The sequence below is a fragment of the Chlorocebus sabaeus genome, chromosome 18, assembly GCF_047675955.1.
Source record: "Chlorocebus sabaeus isolate Y175 chromosome 18, mChlSab1.0.hap1, whole genome shotgun sequence".
NCBI classification, from domain to species: Eukaryota; Metazoa; Chordata; class Mammalia; order Primates; family Cercopithecidae; genus Chlorocebus; species Chlorocebus sabaeus.
In genome coordinates this window covers 34,552,181-34,570,582 of record NC_132921.1, presented here as the reverse complement: position 1 = coordinate 34,570,582, position 18,402 = coordinate 34,552,181, and the positions used below count along the sequence as shown (strand labels likewise).

The 18,402-nt window shown below is 48.6% G+C and overlaps 1 protein-coding gene across 10 annotated transcripts in view; it reads right to left on the bottom strand.

Annotated features, from left to right (window-relative positions):
• ZBTB7C (zinc finger and BTB domain containing 7C) overlaps positions 1 to 16,219 on the bottom strand; it is a 381,563-nt gene extending 365,344 nt beyond the window's left edge. For 8 of the 10 annotated variants that reach the window (XM_073006328.1, XM_073006330.1, XM_037982348.2 and 5 more), the window contains exon 1: positions 16,037 to 16,219. The gene's annotated coding sequence lies outside the window, so the exon portion shown is untranslated. Of the gene's footprint in view, positions 1 to 91; positions 187 to 15,166; positions 15,923 to 16,036 lie in introns of those variants that run through there. The other 2 variants (XM_037982347.2, XM_073006329.1) reach the window with 2 other exon arrangements.
• Positions 16,220 to 18,402: the final 2,183 nt, after the last annotated feature.

The following is an 18,402-nucleotide window of genomic DNA, read 5'->3' as shown; positions in this document are numbered from 1 at the left end:
CACACAGAAAGAGAATTATAGCCATCAACCCTAATTAAAAATAAACCACAAATGGCAAAATCTGAGAGGCACCAAGATAATCACAACCAACCTGAAATCATCAACCTCAGGCACCAGAGTCAGGAACGGTGCTGCTTCAGTCACTGCAAAATGATGTTTCTTTGCTTTCAGGAAGCCGAGACCGTCCTAGGTAGCCAAAAAGGCATAGAGTTACTAATATTTAAGATGCCTTTTGCAGCATTTATTTTCTAATTGAGCATCAAAAGAGCAAGGCAGAGGACACAATGAAGCAGCCACCAGCTCCCCTTCCCAGCCCTGGCCAGTCTCCAGTCTCGGTGGCCCCAGGTCAGCAATGCTACAGTGGATTTTGAAGTATTTCTATCACAGCCATTGCACTTGAAAACTTCCATAGTTCAGCTCTTTAATTCTCCCTACACTGAAATGGGGTAGAGTAGACTTCAAGTTGGCATTCTTTTTTTCCCTGCACTTCCAAAACCTCCATGTGACCATTTTTAAAATGCAGGTGTGTTGTACCTGCAAGACCTTAAGAAATGTCTCAGAAGTTTATTTCTGTCCTGCTGCTCTATTTTGTTCGGTCAAATCAACTGCTGCCTCTGGCAGATTCTCTAATGATTGATTAGAAGGTGGGGCGTAGGTAGCTGGTTTTCTGGTGATATTAGCTTGAAAGAGCAGTTTCTGAAGAGCTCGCTGCCTCATTCACAGGGCTCAGCTAAGCCAGAGGTTCAGCAGATGACTCAAGGAGAAGTGTAGGGGGTGAGGGACCCGAACCAGGGAAAGATCAGATGCAGTGGGTTCACTCATTTTGATAAATCTTTTATTTTTAATCATCTGTAATAAGACCATAGTACATTGCGCCACGTGTATGATATATTTTGGAAAGGTAATGAAGTCTGGGGAGTAGGCAGTGTAACTCAGCTGCCAGCTATTAAATCTTTGCTTAGAAGTAGGGTAACGTCAGGGATTTGTGTGTGTCTATGTGTGTGCATATGTGTGTAAAAATTACAAGGCTAGTACATTAGCAGGGGCAAAAATTAGCCAGGTTCTACTACTATATTGAGATTTAGAACATCAGAGTACAGTGACTACATTTTTCTGTAGAGATCTTTACAGCTATTTGAAATTATGAACCCATAATATGCAAATGCACGGGGCTAAGAAATACACATTCTTGGCAGAGACTGAAGATGTTATAATGTGTGCAGTAAACGGCGACGCGTATGTGTATAAAATCAGCGCGCACATACTAACTGGTCGATTATCCCCTCTAAAACCACACATAAATTCTCCTGACAGGAATTGGAATTTTGCACACATCCCAAGAATGAACTGACTCTTAATGTGCTGTGTGTGTGTGAAGGATGGACTATTAAAAAGCATCAGGAAGGGTCACTAAGCTAAGGAAGAGTGCCTGCTGATTCTCCAGTATGACAACAAAGGGTCTCGGGGCTATATTTTCCTCCTGCGCATGGTCATTATAATATTAGTGATAGTCGATAATGTTTACTGAGTTTGGGCCTCTGTGCCAGTCATTTTGCTGGGTGCTTTTCATCCATGATCTCGTTTAAGGAGAGAAAGAGAGGCAGGGAGGGAGAGAGGGAGAGAGAGACAGAAAGAGAGAGAGTGTGTGTGTATGTGTGTGTGTATCAGAGGGATTGGGGATGATGTGTATGAATGTGGATGTATGCACGTGTGTTCTATTCGAGTGTGTGTGTGTCCGACAGGTTGAGAGTGATGTGTATGAGTGTGGATGTATGCACGTGTGTTCTATTCATGTGTGTGTATGTGTCAGAGGGATTGGGGATGATGTGTATGAATGTGGATGTAGGCACGTGTTCTATTCAAATGTATCTATGTGTGTGTGTGTCCGAGGGGTTGGGGATAATGTGTATGAATGTGGATGTATGCACGTGTGTTCTATTCATGTGTGTGTATGTGTCAGAGGGTTTGGGGATGATGTGTATGAATGTGGATGTAGGCACGTGTTCTATTCAAATGTATCTATGTGTGTGTGTGTCCGAGGGGTTGGGGATAATGTGTATGAATGTGGATGTATGCACGTGTGTTCTATTCATGTGTGTGTATGTGTCAGAGGGGTTGGGGATGATGTGTATGAATGTGGATGTATGCATGTGTGTTCTGTTCAAATGTGTGTGTGTGTGTGTGTGTCAGAGGGGTGAGGGGTGATGTGTATGAAGGTATATGTGTGCACTTGTGTTCTACGCCAATGCTTTACCACCCTGACAAATGGCTACTTTCCCGAGGAACGTAACCATTTACTTTGGTAAAAATGTTAGTCTGCCCATGAAGCAGGCAGGAAGAAGAGCTCAGTCATCAGGTACTCAGGGACTGGGGACAGAGTCTTCATACAAAAATGTGTCCTTTTGTGGTGAGACTACTTCCCACCTGGAGCCAAAGTCTGGGCTAGTCTTAGCCATTTCTGAACGAAAAACAGGACATTAGGGAAGTACAATCCAGAATCTGAGAAGAGGCAAAAAATTCCCAAACTAGAAAGCTGCTGAGTCAAGTCTATACAGATGCAGGGTCTTAAAAATTATAAGGAAGGAAAAGAAAAAAGCCTTTAGTTAAACAATGGCTTATAATGACTTCTGCAAATAAGTGACTCTCAGGGAGGTGGCAGAATCTGGTGCATCAGAATCTGTCACAAAAAATTCCAGCAAAGCAATGGGGTTAGAATACAGGATGATTTAGCTTTCTGTAATGTAAGCAGAAATATTATTTTATCAAATAATTCACTTTTACAACCTTTCTCTCCATCCCTACCCCACTTCCAAAGCAGTTTAGAAAAACATCCAGGGATGTTTTAGAAAGAGCCGGGCGCGGTGGCTCAAGCCTGTAATCCCAGCACTATGGGAGGCCGAGATGGGCGGATCACAAGGTCAGGAGATCAAGACCATCCTGGCTAACACGGTGAAACCCCGTCTCTACTAAAAAATACAAAAAACTAGCCGGGCGACATGGTGGGTACCTGTAGTCCCAGCTACTTGGGAGGCTGAGGCAGGAGAATGGCGTGAACCCGGGAGGCGGAGCTTGCAGTGAGCTGAGATCCCGCCACTGCACTCCAGCCTGGGCGGCAGAGCGAGACTCCGTCTCAAAAAAAAAAAAGAAAAAGAAAAAGAAAAACATCCAGGGATTCCAGGCATAGACAAAGGCAAGGACACACCTACTTTCCAATGGCAGGCAAGGACAATAACTAGGATGTTGCCCACTGTTTTGTCATTGTACTACCCAGATTATGAGCAAGATTTCTGAGTTCTTGGAAATTATCCAGATTAGGAGATGATTTGCAAAATGGGCACAAGCACATGTAACATCAGAGCTACATGAGAAATCAGAAGCACTTTCCCTGCCTTCAGGGAGCTTTCAATAAATACTCTGCAAGAGCCAAGACAAGAAGCCTGACATGAACAAAATTTCATCAGGTGAGCTCTGGGTCTACCACCTACTCATACTTCATCAAGGCACAGGTTCCCAAGGGCTAAAGACAGTCAGAAAAATAGGAGGGCTTTTTTGTTTAAGTGGTTTGTATTTATTTGTAAGCTAGTACTAGGACAGAGAAACCTTGAGATTACAAAGATGGATGATAAATCCACTGAAGGAAGCATATGCAAACACGAGCCTTTGAATGAGGTCCCTGAATCTCCTTGCCACATTTCACAGCCTAATCATTACACAAGATCTGTTAGCCTTCAAATCCTTCCCTCTGTTCCTGTCCACTCATCATCCCTAACAATACATATTACTTGGCCCACATCACACAGAGAGTGGATATAATGCAAGAGGAATTCTTATGCTGAACCACGAGCCACAGTGGTGGTTGTCAGCAAGTCACATGGCTCTCATAGAAGTTGAAATATAGAAGTATCCATCTATAGAATTATAAAGCATGGGTGGACGCCTACCTCTGGGATGTCTTATCACCTGAATTTAGTGATCCGATATTTCTTGGTGCTGGTAGTTGCATTTTTACAACAGTGCTTTACGTGGCTCCAAAAGCAATTTCCTAAAATGCCCTAAGAAGAGGTATTGGTAAATGAATAAAAATAATTCCAGTTTGGTGCCGGACTAAAATAAATAGTTTTAGTACTTGGTATCAAGTGGATAATCTCTTCCTAAATTCTCATTGTTCAAGGCTAAAATGGAAATTATGCCATTTCCCGAAGCATACTGAGCTAAACTAGGCAGAAAGCCAGATGTGAACTGCACAGAGCGGGGAACCAGCTTGGGAGTTAAGATTTGCTGCAATTACTTCCCCATGCCTGACCCCCTTTAACCAAATGTATTTCCTCCTGCTTCCTACACACACCTACAGAATTCTTCACTGAGCTTGGCCCCCATCATGTTGGTCCCACTACCATTCCTTTGTACAGGCGGTTCCCCACCTGAATACCCTCTAGGGACTTCAGGGTCAATTTAGGTGCAGTGGAGAGAATTTGGGCTCTGGAATCAGAGCTCTTCCACTTTCAGATAGCCGTATCACCTCAAGCAAGTTAACCTAAACATTCCAAGCCTCAGTTCATCATCTGCTCATTTGGAATAATAACATTACATTGAAAGTTGCTGTGAGAATGAGCGGCTACGTCACACATAAGAAGTGCCTGTTGTGGCTGCTCAGCAATGTCAGTTCTCATCCTCCTACCAGCTCCCTTCGCCAAGTTCATCGCAAGTCTCACAACTTGCCAACTCTAAGCACACAAACTCTAGGTCCCTTTTCTTTAAAATCTTACAAGCTACACTATGTCATTTAGCTCTTCCGCATAAGCTTATACATCTTGCATATATTTTCATAAACAAATTTTTGCATCCTTGAAGGCAAGACCATGTCTTGGGCTTCTCCTGATCCCCTGCAGAACCTCACCCAGGACTAAAGACTCCATCAGAATCCTAATGCTCCTTATATTCCCTGTGGGATCACAGCTTCATTACCTGCACATACACAAAAGCAGCAAAGCTTCTGCATGACCAGGTGTTTCCAGGGCCAATCCACAACTACTGAGTGACTTTAGCTTGTTGCCTTCAAGCCTGCTGATGGAGGTCTACACTCTCACCCCGCGATCTGTTTCCAAAAGCATCCCAAGTCCCCAAAAGGGCAGGCTGCCGGGATTAGGGACAGCATTCATTGGAAGCATAGCTCCCTCAACTCAGAAGGGGAACATCGAGCTGTGTACACACAGGGACAAGTCCTGGGATCTGCAGGTCAGGTAGGCAAAGCGTGCCTTCTTTCACACAGCAAGGATGATTTCTCCCCAGTGTCCACAGCCCCCTCTGTCCACAGGGCTGCTTGGCCATTGCTGCCTGTTTGCTGCGAAGCAATTGGCCTGAGAGAAAGAGCTTTGCTCACCAGACTCTGAAGCCAGAGGGATTTCAAAGGCCCTCAAGGTCAGAAGACGCTGCCCTTTGGAGAACGCTGCAGATGGGCAGTGACCTTGAGGTAGCTGAGGGAGACCAAGGACACGGTGCCACAAGCTGGGGTCAGGAAAGCCTAAGCTCCCAAAGAAAAGATTAGCCCAGGGCCCCCTCCCTGATACCCTGCACCTCACCCCAAGTCAAAGGGCCCAACACGACCTCTGTGGCTTCTATTTGCCTTCATCAAGGCTATGCCCGATGCTGCCTTAACCTCCTTTCTCCAGCATGAAGCTGCGTCTGTTCTCTTCTCCCATCAAAGTCACTGGCTTATTTCAGACCCCACTGCTTCCCCACCCCCATGATGTTAGCACCATCCCTCACACCCTTCTCTTTATTCCCTCACCCCCACCGTTGCCTGGCCCAGCATCCAGCGCATAGTGGGAGCTCAGGAAACACTGGTTTCATGAATCAGTGTTGAGTGCATGATTCGTTTTCTAAGAAGTTCAACCAAAAATTATTTATTCTACCTTAATCCTTCAACAATTAAGCAATTTTATCCTTTGAAGTGTCTTGTGAACAACAAGTCGGTGAAATTATTCTTAGAGTGCTATAAATTTTCCTGTATTCAGAAAAATCAAGGATCGCTTTCATACAAAAATCACTGGGTATTGTATCAGCAAAAGACTGGAAACAACTGCAATATCAATGTAGGTGGGCTGGTGAAATAAGTCAAGGTATAATTGCCGGACAGTCAGATATCTCCAAGACGTTAAGTGCAAAGTGAGATTCAATGCGTGAGATAAGCTCCCATTTCAGTAAAGCAATTTAAAATTAAAAAAAAAAAAAAGAAAATGCAGAAAGCATCTTGTACTTAAAGTTATCTAAACAAAATTTAAAAAAAAAAAAGAAATTTTTAAAAAATGCCGTGCCCATGGATGCACACATACATACATATGTTTTGTATTGCATACAATGTATTTAAACTGAAGAAACCATTAATAGTGGTTGCCTCAGGGTAAGGAAACTAACAGCAGTGAGAAAAAGATGTTTCACTTTAAAACCCCTTTTGTACCTTTTGAATTTTAAACCATGGAAGTGTTGACCTATTCGGAAAAATTAAATTAAAAATTCAAAGCAAACAATGTGTGGAAAAGTAATAAAAAATCTGCTTTAGGAAAACATAAAAGAGAAATCCTCATTTAAAAACAGTTCAAGGCAGCCTGTTGCGTCATCTGTTAACTGCAGGAGAAAAACTGAGGCGGCACCGTGGCTGCAGGAGGACTGGCCGGTGGGGTGGCGGGGAGGCGGGTGGCAGCAGGTTCTGGCCCTCGGCTCCTCAGCTGCCTTCTGGAAGGACCTGAGAGCAGGGCAGCCTCCCTGGCCCTCGTCTGAAGCAGCTCTTAGAGCAGGCAAGCCTGTTTCCTGTCTGGGAGTTGGGGTCGTCAGGTAGACACAAGCCAGTTACTTAGTGACAATGTCATTTTAAAAAGAGGAGACCCTCCATAAAAGGAGAGAAAGCTTTCTTCCTTCCAGAAGTTGCTGGTGCGGAGATTAAAACCCCAAATCCCCACTCACCGGAGTGCAATGACACCAGTGCTGCTGACTTCAGCAGCTTAAAATACATTTGGGGACACACCCTTTCCCCCAAACACACCTGCTGCTTTTTCCTCCCTCTTCCCACATCCTCTCTTGACAGGCCAAGTGCCCATTTATGACAGAGCTGAAAAATGTCCTTTTTTGTTCTAATATTTCCTGTGGGGCCCCTCCCCTCTTTTATGGCTGCCATTCAAAGCCATCTGGGATGACCCACCAACCAGAGGAAGCTTCAGAACTGAAACAATCAAAACGTGTCACCTTTCAATAGTAACAATTAATGTCCCTGCCCCATCTCCAAAAGGCACTGTTTTAAAAAGGCAACTCATGGTGATGGCTGAACACTGGATTCTCAGAGAGACCTACCGTATAAGTGGTCCAGACAGAACTTTGTAAGGACATCCTTTCAAACACAGGGCCAGCAGTCCTCTCTGTTTCCCACACTCTCTTTCCAAGTTCTACCGCCACCCTCCTCAAACTTGGGAAGGGACTAAAATTGCTTTCTGTGTCTTTTTTCAGGAATTAAAGAAACCAGAGCTGAAATGGCTCTCAAAGATAGCCTCATGCTACAAATGGGGAAACTGAGGCCCATAAAAGAGTGTGTCCCCATCTAGAGGCCCCGCTGCTCCCCGTTCCAATGCAGAGTACCCCTGTAGCCACAGCCTCCCCTAGGGTGGCCCCCGCAACCTGTGTCCTGGGCTCACTGCATTGTCTGGTAGGCAGCCACTAGCCCTGTGGGGCTACTAAGCACTTGAAGTATGACTAGCGTTAGATACTGAAATGATAATATCTTGGATATATTGGGTTAAATAAAATACATGATTAAAGTTAATTTTACCTGCTTCTTTTTACTTTTTAAAAAGGTGGCTACTAGGAAACTTAAAGTTACATAGATAACTCTTGCTATATTTCTATTAGGCTGTGCTGCTCCAGGTCATATGCTACTTACTCAGCCAGCTCCCAGTCAGCAGAACTGACCTGGCCCATGCTCCATCTTCGCGTGGCCAGACATTATCCACTACAAAGACCAATCCATGCCCAGGTGCTAATTGAGTAAGGAGTGTGCCCCCAGCAGTGACATCTGGATTCAGCTCCTGAAGCCACAGCATAATTTTAATAAGCGCATCTCTCCTTCCGTTCGAGGTAGGGAAGGAGGGAGGGATCCTAGCACCCCTCAAGTAGTGCTAATTCTACCTGCATGTGAGCTCATGACACCCAAGAGTCCGAATTCCTGTAGGCTGGGATTTTATTCCCTGAGATAGGGTAGTCGCTTGGGGAGAGAAGCAAGACAACAAAGCCTTAACTGTTTTTCATTTTTTGGCATCGATCCTGTCTTTTCTCATCTCTCCCTTCAAGTTAGGAATAGAAATATACAAAACATAAGTAACAGTGGCTCCCCTCACTCTTCGTTGAGAGCTATTTTAAGTGCTCTGTATGTATTATCTTATCTCATTCTCCCAGCCACCCTATCAAATTGGTATTATCACCAGTGCATAGGTGAGGAAATCGATGCTCAGAGAGCTTATGTGATGTGCCCAAAGTGATGCAGGAAAGCCACCAAGCTATGGGACTTAGGTCTCATCAATCCCAAAACCTATGCTCCTCATCATTCCTTAACTTCTAGAGCCTCAGTTTCCCCATCTGCAGTATGGGGATGGTACCTTCCTGGAGGCAGGTCAGGGCCTCAGAACCCCCAAGGACCCATCCTCCCCTGGGACTAGGTTCTGGGCCCTGAGGAGGTTCCAGTTTGAAGAGTCCCCATCTCTTGCCATTCCCTGGCTTAGGGTGCACCACCTGGTCCCAGTCTTGACTCTGTGAGGCTCCACCCATGCCACCCTCCTGCTTGGGTCCCTCCTGTTTCTGTCTCCAGGGAGTTAAGTGCTCCTACCCCCCTAAATCAAGATTTCATCTAAGCCTCACCTCCTCCAAAAACCCATCAAAATTCTTAAGTCAGAGAACCCTTTCACAGTCGACCATCCCATCGTGCCAATTCATGCTCTTGTTCTCAGGATGCAATGATGCTTCCACCCTTCAAGCCCCCAAGGCCCCAGAACACACACTTCAAAAGAAGTCTTGACCTCTGTGAACTTAACAAGGGTCTCATCTCCCACAGGAAGAATTCTATATTTTATTCATTGAGCAAAATAGTTCCTGAGTCCTACTGTGTGCCGGACACTCCTCTAGGCCCTGGGAACAGAGCAATGCAGGAAACAAAGTCCTAGGGCTCCTGCAGGAGTGAAGACATCCCCCAAACAGTGATGCTCTAAACACACGAATCCAATGATGCAGGTTCATATTTCTTGAGTTCCTCCTGCTCTCTTATTTTTAGGTAAAAAAAAAAAAAAAGATTAGTTAATGGGGATTGATTCTCTTCTTGTCATGGTTAAATAAGGTGTGGTACATTACTTTAAGGAATACTACACATCCATTACAAGTGCGTTTCTAAGGAACACAATGACTTAGTAATGTGATCAAATGCTCAGTAAGGGGATAACTTGCAACATCATATACCCACACTCCTTAACACACTGATGGAGACAGGTGAGCATGAGAGGCATGTTTCTAAGCACATCCACAATGTGTTGGAAGGGGGGAAGGACAACTGTTTTCCTTATGCAAAGTACAGAAGCAAAGCCTGCTAAAATCTTTAGTGAAGAGACTTGACATTTTCTTCTGAGTATCAATGTGAGTATCAGGCTCTCAAGAGAAAGGAAGTTTTCCGTTTGGTAAAAGATGGCATGGATTTTAACAGTTTCGGAAAACAATGTTTTTCCCAATTATGTTTTATGTGTGTGCTTATGTGTATATGTGTGTGTGTTGGTGGTTCCAGAAAAAAAAAAGACTGGAAGGAAATACACCAAAATGTGGGTGTTGTAGAAGGTTTTTGTTTTGATTTTATTCTTTTCCATATTTTCCAAATTTTCTATTATGAGTCTTACTGCTTTCATAATCAGAAAATAAGCAGTAAACTGAATGTTAATAGTTTTTAAATTTCCTCATGAATCTATTTTTACAGGCACAAGTTCAGTGGGGTTTGGAAATCAGTAGGGTGTGAACCACCAACGAATTCCCTGCTCCTGCAGGGCTGAGTGTGCCCCTGGCCCCGAAGAGAAACCCTCCCTGCATCCACGCTGGCAGACAGCTGTCCACAGCTGTTCTGAGGAGGCTGCCAATGACGAAGCGGGTGGAAAAACACAACATTCCTGACTCTCCAAGGATGGCATTATGCTTGGAGCTCTTGCCCACCAAAGAAGTAAATAAACAGAGAGGTGGTAGCCAGTCAAGCTAGAGGAACTCCAGTCCCGGAGGTGAGTCAGCTGCCAGAGCTTCCAGACTCCCAACAGAACATCTGAAAGAAGACTCCATCTAACTAAGCCAACCACCCTTGTCAAATCAGGGCTAACATCTCTCGACAATGGCCCTCCTGGGCTATACCTCTTGAATGTTACCTTCCCTCCCTGCCTACACGAGAGTATATACGAACAAATTTCATTTCTGCCTCTAGGCTGAAGAGATCCAGAAGACAGGGCCTTGGGCTGACTCAACATCATATACCCCAACAGCACTAACTGACATATTCATTTACCAACTATGTACTCAGACACTGCTGTGTGCTAGGCACTGTTCTGCTGTCTGAGAACATAGCTGGTAAATGAATATGCCTAGTTATAGCCCAGGAGGAGACAATAGATTGCAAAACAGACAAGGTCCCTGTCCTCAGGGAACTTACACTCTGGTGGGGGAAGACAGACAAGAAACAAAAGGAGAATCAAGATTACATCCAATAAAAGACTGCACATTGGGTACAGTGTACGCTGCTCAGGTGATGGGTGCACCAAAATCTCAGTAGGCACCACTAAAGAACTTATTCATGAACCAAATACCACCTGTTCCCCAAAAACCTATGAAATAAAAAAATTAAAATAGAAAGGGCCCTTGAAGCATCCAAAAGAAAGATAATAAACAGGACTATTTGGTATGTTAAATTATATGGGAAGCACTGTCAAATAAAAAATAATGTTAAGCCTTTAAAAAAGAAAAAAAAAAAAAAAAAAAAAAGATTGGCGAGGCGCAGTGGCTGATGCCTGTAATCCCAGCACTTTGGGAGGCCGAGGTGGGCAGATCAGCTGAGGTCAGGAGTTTGAGACCAGACTGACCAACACGGTAAAACCCCATCTCTACTAAAAGTACAAAAATTAACCAGCCGTGGTGGGGGCCACCTGTAATCCCAGCTACTCAGGAAGCTGAGGCAGGAGAACTGCTTGAACCCAGGAGGCAGTGGTTGCAGTGAGCCGAGATCACACTGCTGCACATTAGCCTGGGTGACAAAAGCGAGAGACTCTGTCTCAAAAAAAAAAAAGAAGAATATAGTCCAGGTGATGTGTCAGTGAGAAGCCAGTTATGGGAAGATCTGAAGGAAGAACATTCCGGACAAAGAGAACAGGCAAGCCAGAAACACATGAGCTCAATGTGTTTAAGAAACAAAAAGGAGGCGGAAGGGTGGGCACAGGGAGTGAAGGGGAAGTCAGAGACACAGGCAGGGACCAGATCCCGCATGCCCACAGTTGGTTACACAAGGGAGTGGCCTGGTCTGCCTTACTGAAAGAAACTCACTTTGCCTGCTCTGTGACAATGGATTGTGCCATGACAGCCTACAGAGAAGGACTTCATCACTACCTGTTGAATTGATGAATGGATGCTCCCAATATCCACTGGGGTTAGAGTTACGGAGGGGCCAATCAGCTTGGACCCGGGGTTCTCACAACCCCTATGGGAACCCCATCTATTCTTATCTACTTCTATGACTTTGCCTTCCCAACATCCCCCTTCACAGTGCCACGGAGTAAAGCAAGTAAGATGCAAATTCAACTGCTGTCCACCCATCCACCCATGCCCAGCCCACAGCATTCATTCAGCAAACGTTTTCCATGTCCAGCCCTTGCTGATGCTGAGGACATGAAGATGAGCAACATGCCAGCCCTGCCCTCAAAAGCTCCAGCATGTGAGGCCTGTGAAAAGCTGGCCAGGTGCCACACACAGTCACAGCTGTCCAGCCCCGACCTCTCTATCCACAGCATCCTACTGAAGTCTCCCCCTGGTAAAACCTGCTGTGAGCCCCTGAGACAGTTCTAATGGGCGGATCAATTCACACCAAAGGGTTAAACAGAAAGACAAGCTCAGTGCCTTACCAGCTTCCTCCACCCTACCCCACCCCCATTCCTCCCTCCACCAACCCAGGGAAAAAATCTGTTCGGCCTCAGGAATGAAGTTGTAACTGATGGCATGGCAGGTACTATTTATTCCAGACAAAGGAGGGAGGACTTTGGTGTTGGTTTGAGGAGTGGGTGGGTGAGGGGCCATCGGGGACCTCTTTGGGGCAGAGTCAGGGGAGGAAGCAAAGAGCTTTGAATGCATGCCTGAAACCTCCTTGACCAGCCCCACACAGAAATGACTCAGCTTGGAGTCAGAGGGAACCACATCTAATTTGCCACTTTCAAAATCTCCTGCATAAGAATCATTGTCATTATTTAGAAAAGCCAACTATCCTCACATTAATGAGTTGTTGACAGCTGTTCTGTGAGATTTCTGGGGTGTACCTCACTTTGTGCAAATGGGAGAGTAGCATCTGACAAAAAGTACACACAGTGGCTCTAGAAAATCCTTGTAACCCATCGTTTCTTAGCCTTTTGGATAAGATCAAGTGTGGAAAATCCCTGTGTCCTAAATTCCCCCAAGGCAGCTGGCACTCCAAGAAGCCATGCAGGATGCTGCACACAGGCCGGGGTTCACTCCAGTACCCTCCGTGTGGTTAGTTGACAGGTTTTCTTCCAGTGGGACACAGCCATCCCGGAGAGAAGTCAGTGCTGTGGATGGTTCCAGACCCTTGAATCTCTTCTTCCCAGGAGGGGAGGAGGGGTTATAAATAGCCTGGACTCCTTCAGCCCTACACAGGCACAGATCCCACACCCCCGCCCCAGCCTCAGCCAGCTGGTCCTTCCGCGCCCAAGTTCCCACAACCTGCTATGAGAGGGAGGACAACTGCCCACCCTCGGCGGGGGCAGGGAACAAAAATGCCCTGGTGACAGCCCCCAGTGAACTGTAACTACGACCCCACCACTCCTTCATACCCCCTTCACACCGACCCTGCTGGAGAGGGGTGAGGGGCCGGTAATATTACTAGGGGGTCTCTTATACCTGGTCAGGCCAGGAAGCCCAAGCTGCGTGCTGAGAATGTTAATTCAGTGGGAAAAGTTATAGGAATAATACTTTCCCTGTCTCTCTGCCTCAGTTTCTCCCCCTGTAATTTGAACAAATAGCTGAACTATCTATCTCGTGGGAATGCTGATGAGATTAGCATGCAATAAAAGTGAAAGGCATCGTAACACCGTATTATCATCAGCATATCAGATCTTGATTTCTTCTGTAGGACCGCTAAACACAGGAGATGTGGAGTAGGGGACACTGATTTTTATCTGTTCATGAGAGCAGAAGAATTATACCCAGCAACTCTGCACTAGCCTTGAATTCTTGATACTCTGTGTCCTTGAAAGCAATCAAACTTACAAAATATTCTCTCTTGCAAGTCACTTCTGACTAATACAGATTGACACATATTGCGTCCAGCTTATTTTAATAAAATTCTACTGGACTGTATATGACATTAGAGACTGAAATCTAGCATCGCCCTAGAGTATTATGGTTTGGGAGGAAAACATTCACATAACAATCACTCTGTTTATCATTCAATTCCTTCCTACTCATACACACTGGTACAAAATAAGTGGCTAAAATCAAAGTGGCCAACTAGTAGCTCTTTTTAATTTAGACACTTTGTTTGCTCAATAAAATACACAGTAAAAAACATTTACTGAAAACCCACTCATTGATGTTTAATGATTGTGTCAAATACTCACAACAACATTTATTCCAACACCCCCAGATAATTGCTCATCTTTCTCATTTGGTATCCACAACAGCACAGCATTTGTGTCCAAGTGTAATTGATCCAAAATTGGGCTCCCTTTCAAAAATATCTGTAAAATCTAATTACTAGGAAAACAGCGTTCTGGCATCCTATGGAAAGTGGGTGCTTCAGTGAAAAAAAGCTGCAAATTCTTCTTGGCTAATCAAGCTGCATTATGTTACAAAAGGAGCTTGAGGAATTTGGGATAATGAGGGAGCAGGAAAAGTTGGGATAGTGTCAGACTGGACTTTGCAGTGACAGTCCTGCTTTTTTTAAGCCAAGGACAGAGGACAGGAAATATACCACATTTGCTGTCAAGCATGGATTTAGAAACTACCAGATAAAGAGGCCATGATAGGCTTGGGGTGTGGGGGTGGCATTTCTGATCTCAAGCCCTACCAGGCCTTGCCCAGGGAAGTCTCTCCACCCTTGCCTGGAAGGCTGATGTCATTTCTAGTCTCGCTGGGCCTCTAGCCACTGTAGCAGGTCACTTTCCTTCCTTGGGCCTGAGTTTGCTCATCTGTAAAATGAGTGCTCCTAATATCTCTAGGGTCTCTTTCAACTTCAAAATCCTGTGACCTTCTATAAAGCAAAGAGCATGCTTTTTGCTCATGTACTTGTGGGGGCAGGGGGCAGGGAACGGGAGACCCCAGACCAAGGAGAATGAAGGACTGAGAGTTTCCACCTCTCACGCAGTTTTGTACCTAGTCAACACCCGGGTATCGGCCCCGCTCTGGGAATAACGATTTCTTTCAGCCCAGGACGACCTACCGAGGTGTTTCTACCTCGCTGCCCTGGATTCCTCAACCCCGCCAACGAGGAACAGGGCCAAGCCACCGGACTTCTCAGACCCTCCCTCCCAGGACTGGGCACAGTATATCTTCCTCCTTTAAGGGGTCTTCCCTTACCACTCCCACTCCTCTTTCTGTCCTAGAAGCACCAGAAACTCCGGCTCTAGCCTTGCGCATGGTCCGGCGAGGCTTCCCATACAGGCAGCACACCCCACCCACCCCCAGTTCCCCTCGGCCTTGCGCCAGTGTTGCAGAAGGTTGGGTACCAGACTCCACAGTTTTGCAGATTGCAAAGATAACGGGAGCTAACGCTTCGCTTTTCTTTGGCTCCTCCTGGCCTTCATCCTAGTAAAACCAGACAAGCAACCGGAAAAACAAAGCAGCACAGTGGCCAGAGACAATTCGCTTTCAACGGAACGAGAGACATGCACACCTTGAGCGAAGACGCACGCAGTTCCTATGCGTGTCGCTGGGAACAGACCTCGCACTACCCCGCGCGGCGACAGGTACCGGATCCGGCTCGGCATCACTTGTCCGAGGCTTGGAGGAACTGTGTGCGTGCGCCCATTTCCCCCAGCTTCCCGATTTGACAGCAGCAAGGATCTTTGAGTCCCACATGAGCGAGACTTCGGACAAGGACCGTACTCAGTGCTCAGATCTCACCGCGAGGTGCGGGATCCCAGCTTTTCCAGCTCATTTTCCAATTTTCAAGAAAAGACAGCGCAAAGTGCGGCTGCCAAAGTCCCAGGAAAACGTCACTCACCAAAACGCTCCCGCGCCTTCCAGGCAGAAGTGCGGTAAAACTTTTGGTACAAACCACCTGTGGCTGCCGACGGGCCCGCCCCGCTCGGGCCCGGAGGCGTCGCCGAGTCCTGGGCCGCACACGCCCGCATAAGTTCCTTTCCAGCCCCGCGCGCCACTTCGCTCCGGGCCGCGGTGCCAGCCAGGAGGCGCGGCGCCCGCTCGCTGGCTCGCTCTCGGCTGGCTCTCCCCTCCCTCCTTCCCTCCCTCCCTTCTCCCGCCTCCTCCGTTGCATGGCTGCCGCACGGAGCCCCTGAATAGCCACCGCAGCCCCCCGCCTCCTGCCCACCGCGCGGAGGGCGCCCCTGCCCCCGCCTGCGCCCCGGGGCGCGCTGACCGCCGGCCTCCTAGCAACGACCCCAGCGATAGCTTTCCGGCGTGGCCCAGGCAGAGCCACCCTCCCGGCGCCCCACGACCTCCCGACCCGCCTCGGCTGCCGGGGTGCTGGGGAGACCGCGAATCCGGCAGCCAGCGCCCGAGCCCGGCGCGCGAAGCCGCTCACCTCCGCGCGCCGCCGGCTCCGCGCGCCTCCCGCACTTGGCGCCGGGCCGCGGTCCTGGCGTCCTTCTTCGCCGCCGGGGTCCGCTGGTCCCCGGGCGCCCGAGCCTCGCCGGCCGCGCCGCTGTCAGAGTCTCGTGGCGGGGCTGCGCCGGCGGGTATGGAGCGGAGCGGCAGCAGCGGGCGCGCGGGCAGCTCCTCCCTCCCCGCGCCGCGCCTCCGCCCTCCCCGCGCCCCGCCTCCCGCGCCGCGGCTGTCAGCCCCGCGCCCCGCGCCCCGCGCCAGCGCCGCCGGCTCGGGGGGCGCACAGGGCTAAAGGGCCCGGATGTCTACGGTCTCCTGTCGCTCGCGTCCGCCCCCTCCCCGCCCCGCCGCACATGCACTTGCTGCGCCACAGCCCCCGCCCGGCTCCGCTAATTTCTATTTTGACAGTAACTGTGGCGAGTGGGCGGCGCGGCGGGGGGCGCCAGGGACCGGCGGAGGAGGCGGGCGGGAGTCAGGACCCGGCGCGGAGGCGGAGTGAGGGGGCCGGACACCGCCACCAGCCGCTCGGGGCTTCGCGTCTTTTCTCTTTCTTTCCTTTTTTCTCTCTCCCTCCTCCAGGATTTAAAGGGACAGCCCCGGCCGAGGCGAGGGGGCCAGGCGGCCGCCGTTTCTCCGGTCTCCAGACGCCCTCTGCGGCCCGGCCGGACCCGCCCGCACCCCCAACGCAGGGTCGGGACCGCGGGGTATTTTTAGGTCCACACCCGACCCGGGGCAGCGGTGCGGCAGAGATGGGCTCTGCCGCCCCGGCGCACGGCTATTTTTACAGAGTCCGATGGGGGAGGAAATAAAACAACTCGGCAACTGCTTTTCTACCCAAAAGTCGGGAGCAGGGAGTGGGGGCGAGAAGTTAGTTCCAAATGCTCTCGGCACTACAGCGAGCGCAGCAAGACGCCTCGCCGGCACCAGAAAACTTAAGCTTGCCGCGCTCCGGGGCGCCGAATCTCAGCGGGCAATCCCACCTGGCGGCGCTGCGGCCCGAAGTCCCCACCCCTCTGGGCCTTGGGCTTCGCACTCCGCACCCGGCTCGCCAGGGAGCAACCGCTGACTGCCGGTCACTCCCCGGGACGGCCCGGAAGGCGGCCTTCCGAAGCGTCCAATCACCGCGCAACACTGCCAAGGGGCGGGCCCGGGGAGGGCTTGTCCCCGCCCCGTCCTGCCGGGCCCCGCCCCCTCAAACTCCGTCTTGGCTGGAGAATGTCGCTGGTACCCCGAGCGCTCAGCGGTGCTGGAAGCCACGAAGGGCCTGTGCGAGGGTAGAAGGAGGGGTTTCGGCCCTGGAGAGGGCATGAGCGTTCTCGGTCGAAGCGACACTTGGGCAGATGTTCCCTCCAGCTACGGACCGGGGCAAACTCGAGCTGGCTTTGCCTCCTACCTTTTTGCAGTCCACCCCTCTGCGCTCCAGACAGACATAGGAACCCTCGCCCTCCCTGGTACTACATCGGAGGCTGCACCCTCGCACGTCAGCGGGTCGTCTCCCGGGCTCCTCCCTCAGAAGCGGGAAAGTTTGCCGTCCTTAAACTCCTACCCGGCTGCGCTTATCTGAGCCGCACCTGGCGCCCAGGAGCGGCGAGATGGAGAATCCCGGCCGCCTAGTCCCCATTCTGGCTACAGATTAATAAAAAGGCAATGGGGCTGCTGCTGTGGGGTAATGTCCTTTAATGCTGAAGACACTGGATGACATTTTTTACAGAATTCACAAAAATAAATTTGTGAACCCTTGGTGCCTCTTCCTAATATCACTCATTGGGATTTTTTTAAACCATTTCATTCATTCGTGTAATAAACGTACATTGCAAGATAGTACGTTGGGAGTATTGAAAACAAGGGAAAACGGGCTCTGAAATAGGATGCAACAGTGGAATACTAGATATGAATAGAGGGATCTGAAACGTAGGGTTTGGGTACAATTATGTCACGTTTAATTTGCCAAAGAGATCTGATTTTTCCTACTGAGTAAATGTCACTAAATGAACAGTTTGGACAGCCATCTTATCCAAACTATTCAAATGCATATGTAAGTCTAGGATAGTCTGTCGCGGAAACTAAGGTATATTCAGGCTCGGGATGTTAGATTTCTAAGTTGCTAAAGCTTCCAGAATGGCAAAATAATATATCTCGCTTTCAGCAGCTCTGGCAACCACTGCCCTTCCAAATTAGGTTTGTCTGTTTTTCTGTTAAATTGTCTGTCTTGCTTCCTTTCATTAAAGGGTCTTCAGTTACTTGGAATGCTGCTGACCCAGCTGATATGGTCCAGCTTCTAAGTCATAAATGTGGCTGCGCCTCATGCCAAGCATGCGGATGCATTTAGAGAGCACCTAGAGGATC